Source organism: Trichosurus vulpecula, chromosome 6, assembly GCF_011100635.1.
Source record: "Trichosurus vulpecula isolate mTriVul1 chromosome 6, mTriVul1.pri, whole genome shotgun sequence".
NCBI classification, from domain to species: domain Eukaryota; kingdom Metazoa; phylum Chordata; class Mammalia; order Diprotodontia; family Phalangeridae; genus Trichosurus; species Trichosurus vulpecula.
The window spans coordinates 61,121,381-61,133,122 of record NC_050578.1 but is presented as its reverse complement, the minus strand read 5'-3'; the positions used below and the strand labels follow the sequence as shown (position 1 = coordinate 61,133,122).

Sequence of the window (11,742 nt, the reverse complement as noted above, 5' to 3'; positions counted from 1 at the left end):
GCCTTTTGCTTCTTTTAAATCAATATATTTTCCCATTTCTGGTTTTCCATGTGTTCCAAAACTGCCATCTTTTCTCTCAGAATCTTTACTTTGCTAGCAAGATTCTCCAACATGCTCCAATATGGTTTGCAAGTTTTGTATCTTATTGCTTGTGTTCTTCAATCCTGCATGAAGGGCTCTGACTTCTGACTTGAATTCACATATGCTTTTCTTGTAAATCTTTTATGTCTATTTTGAACCATTCTGGAATCTCTTGCTCGTGCTACAATGTAGGCTAAGCAAACCACCCCACAAAAAATAGGTGATGAAACTATCCCCAAGACTTATTTGATACAGGGGACTAAAGTTAACATTCTTGATGCAGCCAAACTCACCAACTAAGTACAATATCCTAGCATACAAGGAGCCAGAGGGAATTCTGATTAGAAACATATTTTTGACATGGCTGGCATGCCACTTTGTCAAGTACAGAAGCGGGAGAGCTTTACCGAATGAAATCCATGCTATATCCTTGCTGAATGTACCTTTTACTTTATGTTAAGTACACAACCTTTTGTTAATAATCTACAAGTGTCTTTCCATTTTGTTTGAATCCCAAACTATAACTATGGGATTTGTCCAAGTCAGTTCTGGCCATTATTGGAGATTTTGTTTTCATTTTTATTCATATAGGAATTTGATTCTTATTATGTATTCTATATTTATTCTATTATTATGTATTCTATACTATAATATTATCTATCTGTACAATTAGTATTCTATACTCTGAGATTTTGCTTATTTGATCTTTAGTCTTTATAAGTCTGGTAATGTGTTCTATTTATAAGCTGGGTTTATACTCAGGTTTTCTCCTTGTACATTTGTTTTTAGAATATCTCTTATATTCCTAAATCATCTGTTTCTAGTTTTCTGCCTCTGTCTTTGTCCCCTACCACTTCTACTGTTGTATAGATTCTCACACTATCATAGGAATGGGCAATTTCAGCTTCTTCAACCCCTTTTCTTAGCTAGGCAACCTTTTCCCCCTATAGCTGACTCTGCTATCCATATCTTCTGTCCCCCACCCACCTCCACTTCCTTGCAGTTTTCTTCATGCATCTGGGAAGAATTTGTGTCTGGTACCTCTTGGTGTGTTCAGATTTAGTCATTCTGTGTCTGATGCATAATTCTTTTTTTCTGATGTTTTGTGATTAGAAATGTATGCAGAAAACACATACCAGCATTCACTTTAATTCAGAGTTATATTCTTTTCCTCTATTCATAAAGGCAGTAATCACAAAAAGTACAAGATGTGATTCTACTGCATGATACTAATGCTAGTTAAAAAGGGAGGTCAGAATCAAAATCAATATTATTCTTTCTACACCTATAGGTACTCCCAAATTACTTGCCCTTGTCAAGGTACCCAGCCTGCAAACTACCTACAAAATATTCTGGTTTGGGATTGGAACTAAATTAATTGCCTGGAAATTACTTACTGAACTTGTGCCAGGTAACACTTCATCAGTATCCTTGGAATAGAAGGAAAGAATAATGACTTATTTGAAACAAAAGAGAGAAGGAATTAACCACTTTCTGAAGCTTCTCCTCCTTGTGCAGACTGGAATCTTCAATAAGACATCCAGAATTCTTGGTCCCATTTTTCTCATGTCCCCGAATACCTGAATATGTCTATCTGCTCGAGATTCTTGAATTATGTCTTCTGTCAATCATTTTTGGGGGCCCAGCTGCTTTCAGAGAACAGAGGAATGTTTACTTTGCTTAATTGCTTGCATCAGCTTTGCTTTAGTGATTTAGCAAAGGTATTAAGTACAATACTTCATGCAAGCAATATAATTAAATAGCCTTAAACGGTTGGATTTGGTTCGAAATTAATTTGATTAGTTTATGTATATCTATTGAATAAAAATTGCAAGATCCCCACATTTCAAACTGTTTGGGTGGGCTGGCATATAAACACAATCACAGATTCAGGCATTGATTTCATGAAAAGAAAATGTCCAGTTTGATCTGATTAGCATACCCCATGTGTATGTCAGTCTGCAGTTTCCATTGCTTGTGAATGGCATGAACCAAAACTTCCAGTTCAGAGTGGAAGTAACTCATGCATACATCATGCTTCCTGAATAGAGTATCCAGACATCTAAAAATTTGGCTGAGGGCTTTGTTTCTATTCTGGGAAAAAAGGGAGAAAAAAAGTAAAAACAAATGCATGGAATATTTATACCATGCATTATATGTAATTCTTTATTCTTTGAAGGAGCACATTCTCTAAAGATTATTTTATATGATGCACATGATTTCAATGTGATATTTTTCCTATAAATTAAAATTCTTTTGATAGGAATCCTTATAAGTATCTCATCGATGCTGGTCATGATTGTTCTCAGAGCTAAAATGTTACAGGTAATTTTCCTTGTCCTTTATTGATATCATTTTCCACAAATTACTTTTAACCTGGATATTTATTAAATACTAAGAAACTGGGTGGGGAGGTTAATGTTTAGGAAGATACAAATATAGTTTCTTATATAATAAGTATTAATGACTTAATAAAACCAGTTTATAAAATAAGTAATAACTGATTAACTCTGAACTTATTTGACCAATTGAAATACATATTAAACATATATTCATCATTGAAGAAATGTAGAAACATAAGCCTGGATAACCCTAGGGTTTGGGACGATAAGAACAAATACAAGAATGAGTCTAGTCTCAGTTAGATGGTTGGCCTATTGGGTGGGTTGGTTGACACATTTCACCTTGGTGCACATGGTTCAAATATTGCTATGTGAATGTCTCATCTCATTGATCATTTTGACAAATGAACACTTTCTATCAATATAAGAGCTCAGTCCATTTTAGCAAAATATATATATATACACACACACACACATTATACACATACACATATACGCACACATACATACACACGCATATGTTCTTTTTTCTGTTCTTAAAAGACCAAAATAATGAAGTATTTGGATTTGAGGAGAGCATGACATATAGAGCTTATATAGTTGAGTCAAAGAAATTGTCAGCATATTAGAGAATGCTTGCAGTGGCAGGCTATTAAGTTTCTTCAAATGTGATCCAGTTATAGGAAAGAATAAAGCAAAGATAGCAGACTCATTTCTGTTTTATGAGTCCCCCACAATATGGAAAATTGAACATTTCTTTAAATGATGATCTGAAGCTCAAAGGCTATTTTTAAATGATAACAATTTCTCTGAATTTCAATGTTAAAGTATTGATTTGTCCACTTTTCCCATCATAGGCTTTAAATAGCTCAACAGAGGATCACGGAGTTATGATGAATGAAAAGGTTAAATGATATTTTCAATGAAAGTCCCATTTGTATGATAGGACAAACTTTTAGATGCACACATGTATTCATTTAGGACACAGGTATGACAGACATAATCTGGAAATGGTATTTTGAAGCAAATTTGTTGAACTTCAGGCTAACTTAACTAACTGTATACACAAAGTTTTTTTTTTTCTTATTCAGTGAACATTTAATAGAGGTTTTAATATAAGAACCAGTAAGCTTTGCCTTGTAACTAGCAGACCCAGAGTTCATTCTTATTGTTAGGAGAAAAACACACACACTTCTCTTTATCTTTAAAATATATAGTTTTTTTCTAGCTTATAAAAATTTGAAAATTTACAGACAACACAAAGGTTGTATGAAGAGTCAATTCAATCATTTCAGCCTACTTATTTCCTATATACACCAACTCTTTTCCAATGCCCTATCATTACATTTAGGTGATTCTCAGTTATTCTTCTGACAGAGTCCAGGCTTTGGAAAATTTGTCCATCCTGGAAAACCTTCAGATACAATCTTAGCAACAGACTCACTACCCTCTCCACTTTCCCCCCACCTCCGCCTCCCTCTCTAACCCTCTCCCTCTCCCTCCCCCTCCCCCCCCCTCTCAAGTAAGCTTTTCTAACTACAGAGATAGCGTCATCTCCAATAGACTCACCATATGGTGATGAAGACTTCTTTTGCTAGGACATGTAAGAGGGAGAAATTGAACCCAATTATCTCCTAACTAAACGCTATTTCTGAGAACCAAAGTCCCAAGAACACTGTTGGAGATAAACCCTCCCAAAACAGAAGTGGCTTAGAGAGAGTATTCTCAGGCATCAACATATTTTAAGTTGGAGAATATTGTCACAAGTCCTGCTTCTAGATAAAGATATGTCGGCTACCAAGTATCAGACAATCCAGTGACAGAATCACACATAGGTCCTGAGAGATACAGAAACCACATACTCTCTCTTTCCACCCTTTTATGATTTTTCTGGAGGTGAGCAATGCCAAAAGCTCATAAAAATTACATATAAGACTTGGAGATACATGGATGGAGGAAGGAGACTGAGGAAGTCCAGGTGGGTAGGGTGAAAATAAGGCTCTGGGAAAGACTAAGGCTAGGAAGAAAAGGGGATGTATAAAATAAGGATTGAAGAGATATAACTAGTACTTAGTGGTCTCTTCCAACTCCGAGATTTTTTTAAATTTTTCTATTACTGAAATCCTCCTTCAAAGTTTGAGAATTTCAAGAAAGATCCCTGTCCTTTATGAAGTGCTAAATAAGCCGAAATTGCCCTTTTTCATCTTCATCCCGCCAATAGATAATGCTTGAACAATATTTAGGTCTTGGTTCTCCAAGCCCCAAACCTCAGCTTAAGAACTTCATGGGACTGAAGGGTTTTTGAAGAGGGTTTTCTAAAGTGGAATGCTGTGGGGACAGACAAGAAAGCACCTGAGTGTATCACGTAATAGGTGGATTTCTCCACTGGAAGCTGAGCGAAGCATTAAGGATTCTGCTAAAAAAAAAAAAAAAAAAAGAAAAGGCCACTTTATAGCAGGACCAACATTAGTACTTGGGCCATATTGATGACTTTGGCAAAATCCTACCATGTTGACCTTGGGACTCAGAAAAACATCTTAATTGGCTGTTTGAATAAACTTTTCTGTTATTTATGGGGCAACTGATGGACATGAAAAATTGTTTTCCTCTGCCAGAACTACCTCCCGCCCTATCCCCTCCAAAGTGCATAAAGTATCCAATTATATTAAATAATAATATATTATACTACTTAATACTGTGTTCTTCCGGAGTCACACAACTCACAGCCCTACTCCTTAATTATTCTGTACTTTGTCATGAAGTGGCCTAGACACTTCTGGGCACCATCAAAGAGACAAGAAATGCCCGTCTTTCCAAGTAAAGTCATCAGGCAATTTTTATGTTCACCAGTGGGCACTGGAATGGTGTCTTGGTGTTTTGAAATGGTGTCTTCCCACAGAGAGGAACCCCAAATATTTACAGATCAGAAAGTAAATAAGCATATAGTATACACTAATTTATTCATTATGAATAATTATTTGTGTCATCACTGTTTAATGAAGTTATAGACTGTGGCCTTTCTCCAAAAGCACAATAATTAGGAATCAATTACACTTCACACTAAAATACTCGTTCCCCTGCAAATGTGGGTAATTGGGAAATAACTATATTGTCATTTTTATGTTCTTTGGCTACATTGAATCACATCATTTCAGTAGCATTGCTCTGGCAAATTACACATACATTTGTTCATATTAGGTCATGGAATGTGCAGACTCTGTGTGAAATTACTGCTTACTTGGAATTAGCTTGGAAGATAATGTGTAAGTTCATGGAACTAAGCACAGATAGCAAGAGCTTCTCAATTAATTCCCATTCTCAATGCAATTAGTGCCACTTAATAGAATGTGGTGCAGTATTTGCAAATGAATTAAGATACTGGGTATCTCAAAAAAAATTCTGATCACTAAAATATAAACATGCCACGACGAGTCACTTTAAGACAGGAAAATTGCACCCTTAAAATGAATTTCCTTACTTTATAGAATTGCAAGGGTTAAGAAATTAGGTGGAATAAGTGTAAGCAGCAACTATTTGTTTCTTATTGCCCCAGAGGGACTTTTTGGTAAGGACCTTTTAAAAAAGGCTGATGTTCCACTAATTATAATGCCAGTGAACAGACCGGAGAAGTGGGAGATGAAGATTTATAGTTCACTCCCACAGTTTCATGCCACAAAGAAGCAACCAACAAGGAAACCAAAATTGGCTGTGTGTGTGTGTGTGTGTGTGTGTGTGTGTGTAGAATGAGTGAATGTAGACCCTAGGATCCAAATCTTAGGACATAAACAAAATATGATAATCAAGTTAACTTTGTGATTATGAACTGCAACAGATGGGGAGAATTAGGATTAGGACAGACAAAGGCTGAGGAGAACTATTGCAGGTGCCCTGGATCCTCTGTTCCCTTTGGCTTTATGTCAAATAGGTATACAGGAAGAAAGAAAGAAGGAAAAAAAGTCATTAAATGAAGATGATATAAATATGGTTATGGAGATAGACAATGAGATATGTGTGTGTGCATGTATGTGTAATGTTTCTTAAATTGAATTAACTGACCCTGGGTTTTAGACATGTTACATTTACTATCAATATATCATTGCTTTAGTTCTTTCCCACTTGGTTAGAACTGATACAGACATATTCTTTCCTTAGAATCATAAACTTTTATCTACAATAAGGACTAATGTTAAATAAAAATGCAATTCTCCTTTAAAAATGAGTTTGTGGACAACGACGTACAGAACCTCTGATCCTGCATCCTCAGCGAGGTCTCCACCCGCTCCCGCTCCAAGCGACCATCGGGCAAGAATGTCTTACTGCTGGGTGAAGATGGAGCTGGAAAAACAAGCTTGATAGGGAGAATCCAGGGAAGAATGGAGGAGTGCAAGAAGGGAAGAGGGGGAGTATTTGTACTTGAGCGTTCATGATGAGGACAGAGATGATCAAACAAGATGTAACATGTGGATCTTAGATGGAGACTTGTATCATAAAGGCCTCCTTAAATATGCAATGGAAGCCAACTCTCTGAGAGACGCTTTAGTTATTCTGGTTGTTGACATGTCAAAGCCTTGGACTGCTTTGGATTCTTTACAGAAATGGGCAAGTGTGGTGAGAGAACATATTGATAAGCTAAAAATTCCTCCTGAGGAAATGAAAGAAATGGAACAGAAATTGATTAGAGATTTCCAAGAATACATAGAGCCTGGAGAAGATTTCCCAGCATCTCCACAGAGAAGAAGCACATTACAGGAAGACAGAGAAGACAGTGTCATGTTACCGCTGGGCGCAGACACACTTACATATAACTTAGGCGTCCCAGTGCTCATAGTTTGCACAAAGTGTTATGCCATTAGTGTGTTGGAAAAAGAACATGATTACAGAGATGAACACTTACACTTGATTCAATCACATATCTGGAAATTTTGTTTACAGTATGGTGTAGCACTTATTTACACTTCAGTAAAGGAAAATAACAATACAGATTTAGTATATAAGTACATTGTTCAGAAATTATATGGATTCCCTTTTAACATCCCTGCTGTTGTTGTGGAAAAAGACGCAGCATTTATTCCAGCAGGATGGGATAATGATAAGAAAATAGGAATTTTACATGAAAATTTTCAAACGTTAAAAGCAGAAGATAGTTTTGAAGATATTATAACCAAACCACTTGTCTGAAAGGTTGTTCATGAGAAGGAAATTGTAGCAGAAGATGATCAAGTATTCCTTATGAAACAACAGTCCCAGTTAGCAAAGCAACCACCGACAGCAGCCGGAAGGCCAGCGGATTCCTCTCCACGAGTTCCTGGCAGTTTCCCTCGAACACCTAATAGATCAGTGTCATCCAGTGTGGCCAGTGTGTCGCCCATCCCTGCTGGGTCAAAAAAAAATTGATCCAAATATGAAAGCTGGAGCTACAAGTGAAGGTGTCCTCACTAATTTCTTCAATAGTTTGCTGAGTAAAAGAACAGGCTCACCTGGGTGCCCTGGCATTGGTAGCAGCAGCCCTGGAAGTGGTGGGGGTGGTGGCGGCAGCAGCAATTTACCACCGTCAGCCAAAAAGTCAGGCCAGAAACCTGTCTTGACAGATGTTCTGGCAGAATTGGACAGAATTTCACAAAAACCCGATATGGTTTCTCCTACAACACTGTCTCCAGCAGAAGGTGAAGCATCTTGAAGATACCAAATCAAGACATTTATTCAGTTTTCTGAGATAATGTAAAAAAAATGAGTTTGTGTTAGTCTTAGGAGCATAACGTGATTACAAACTCAATTATTCATTTCTTTTGAGAGAATTCATCACATCATTTTACACTCATCTATTTTCCCCTTTTGTTTACAGAATGTATTGTTCTTTCTTTGTGACAATGAGCCTAGTGATCTATGCTTCCTAAAGCCTGCAATTTAAGTTCCTTTGCCAACAGTAGGAATGGGTTCTATACTGGTTTCATATTTTCTTTCGAGAGGGTTGGCTAATTAAATGTCAGAGTAAGGTTGGTACCATAGCAGAGAGCAATCTCACACTCTAATGAGACTCATTAGTGCCATGATGTAGTTGTAATTGGGACACCGTGGCCATTAGTTTCCTCTCCTTCCTCACCCACTGTTTTCTATGAAATTCTTGAGGTTTTTGAGCTAATAAAAATTCTTCACATTTATAATAGGATCTGTCTAATTGAAGGGACTACATTTCTCATGAGGCTCCGGGTCTTAAGGATGGTCCTGATTGATATTCCCACAACCAAAATCCTATGAGACATGGGGCCTTTGTGCAGAGGTCCTCATCCTGGAGGAAAGAGTAAAAAATCCTGGAAGAAGGAGATGGAATAAGCTATTAAGGATCCATGTAGGTTCAAAATTGACCGATTCTGAGTCAAATATGCAGAGTCCTGGAGTAATGTTGAGCTTATAAGGGTAGAGAGCTAAGCTAGGGCAAACTGACATCATGGGTGGCATTCCATTAATTAGGGAAGCTTTTGTTAAAGCTTTCATTTGCTATGCTCTATTTCCAGATATTAGAGTAGAAGGGAACCTAGGAACCTGAGACCATACGGAGGGGAATGGCAGTGCCCAGTGCAAGAGTGAGTCATGTTAGTGGTAGTGCACCATGCATGGGTAAATCTTCACAACCCTCAGTCAGAGATGACAATTTGCAATAGCATCCTGCCCAGGTAATTTGTAATGCCTTTCCTACCTCAGAGCATGATTGTCAAGGGGTTCATTCTTACTCCTGACGCTGTTTGGTTGAATGATTTATTAATTACAACTTTGAGTATAATACTCTACAATGAAAAATATGTTGTGCTATATCCCCTATTCTAAGGATTGCTTCCCCTTTTAATTACCCAATGAGTTAGTAAATACTGTTAGTCCTTTCTCAAAAATATACTGATATGGGTGGCAGAGCCAAGATGGCAAAGAAAGGCAGCCTGAGGTCTCCCCCAAGCCCCTCTAAACACATTTAAATAATGTCATAAAACAATTCCCGGAGCAGTAGAACACATACAAAGATGGGGTAAAACAATTTTCCAGCCAAAGACAACTTAGTAGGTCAGTAAGAAAGGTCTATTGCAACTGGGTAAGAGAGGAGCACAGTCCAATGCGGGCTGTGCCAACATCAACCCAGACCCAGTAAACTAGGAGCAGGCCTCGGGAGCTTGCTTCTAGACCTTCAAGAGCTCTCAGCCCACAGATGGTAGGAAGGTCGAACAACTGGTCAGAAAGTGATTTTGGGGCTCTCCCAGCTAGCACTGAGGAAGGACTCTGTTGCTTTGCCCATACTTGGACACAGATGGCAGTCCTGAATGGCAGTCCCAGGGTGAGGAGCAGCACTAGCACACTAGAGCACCACTAGTACACCCTTGTCACATATCCAGGGCAGAAAAGAGTGCTTGTGGTCACTCACAGACTAGAGCACAGGCCAGGAGAGTGGTAAACACCTCTCTTTAGATCATACCACCTTGGAAAAACTGAAAAGTTACAGGTCCCTAGAAGCAGCACTGAATATAGCTGCACAAAACCCCTAAAGCTGGGGATAGTGGGCACTCAATCCTGTAAGCAGAGCTCTATTTTAACAAGGAGTTAAAAGTCAAGAAATAGGCTGGGAAAATGAGCAAACAGCAGAAAAAAATCTGACCTTAGAAAGTTACTATGGTGACAAGGAAGATCAAACATATACTAAGAAGGAGACAACAAAGTCAAAGCTCCTATATCAAAAGGCTCCAAGAAAATATTAATTTATTTCAGGATATGGAAGAGCTCAAAAAGGATTTTGAAGATCAAGTAAGAGAGGTAGAGGAAAAAATTGGGAAGAGAAATAAAAATGATGTAAGAAAATCATGAAAGAAGAGTTAACAGCTTGGTAAAGGAGATAGATACATACACACACACACACACACACACACACACACACACACACGCACACACTCTGAAGAAAATAACACCTTAAAAATGGATTAAGCCAAATGGTAAAAGATGTACAAAAAGTCAATTAGGAGAAGAAAGCATCAAAAAGCAGAATTGGTCAAAAGGAAAAGAGGTACAAAAATTAACTGAAAAAAACCAATTCCTTAAAAATCAGAATAGAGCAAAGGGAAGCTAATGACTTCATGAGAAATCAAGAAACAATAAAATTAAAAAAAACGTGAGACAAACTGACATAGAAGATAGAACCAGAAGAAATATTTTTTTAAATTATTAGACTACCTGAAAGCCATGATCAAAAAAAGACCCCAAAGGTCATCTTTCAAGAAATTATCAAGGAAAACTTCCCTGATATTCTATAACCAGAGGGTAAAATAGAAATTGAAGGTATCTACCAACCACCTCCTGAAAGATGTCAAATATGGGATGCTGAGGAGGAAGAGCATTGTAAGCATGGGTAATTGACAGAAAAAAATGCTCAGAGACAAGAGATCAAGTGTCTTACTGTTGAAACAGCTAGGAGGCTAGCACCCCTGCTTGGAAGAAAACACATCAGGGAATAAGGCATAAGAGGACTGGAAAGGTAGAAGGAGACTATGAAGGGCTTTGAAAGCCAAATAGAAAATTATGGTATTTGCTCCTAGAAACAATAAGAAGCCACTGGAGCATATTAAGCAGGGTCGTGACAAAAACGGACCTGTGCTTTAGGAAAATCACTTCACTCAATTAATGGAGAATGTTAAGTAGTGGGGAGTGACTTAAGGCAGGCTGACCCACCTATTACAATAATCCAGGTATGAGGTGATGTTGATGGTAGGTACCAGAGTGGTAGCAGCATCAGAGGAGACAAGGGGGTGTATTTAAGAGATTTTGCAAAGGTGAAATTAGTAAGTCTTGGCAACAGATTAGATATGGAGGTTGGGAGATGGTGAGCAATACATGATAGCTCCCAGATTGCAAGCCTGAGAGACTGATACAGAAGGTAGGAAGGGAGGGAAAAATATTAAGTTCTGTTTCAGATATATTGAGTTTAAGGTATCTACTGGTCATGTAGGTTGAGGTGTCTGAAAGGCAGTTGGTGATGACAGACTGGAGGTCAGCAGAGAGTTTGGGTTAGGACAGGTAGATCTGAGAAGTATCAGCAGAGAAACGGTAATTAAATCAATGGGAAATGATGTGATGGCCAAGTGGAGAAGCATAGTGGAAGAAGAGAAGAGGGCCTGGGACAAAACAGACAGATACAGCATGTGATTTGGAGGAGGATCTAGGAAAGAAGACAAAGAAATACTAATGATGGACTTAGAAAACAGAAGGTAATGCTTAGGAAGCTACCAAAGCAAAAAGTGACTTAATGAAACTCAAATGTGGAGCTGAATGGTCTATGGTAACATTAGAA

General features: G+C 37.9%; 1 pseudogene; it reads left to right on the top strand.

Annotated features, from left to right (window-relative positions):
• The first annotated feature begins 6,619 nt into the window (after positions 1 to 6,619).
• LOC118854619 lies at positions 6,620 to 8,100 on the top strand (annotated as a pseudogene).
• The last annotated feature ends 3,642 nt before the right edge of the window (positions 8,101 to 11,742 follow it).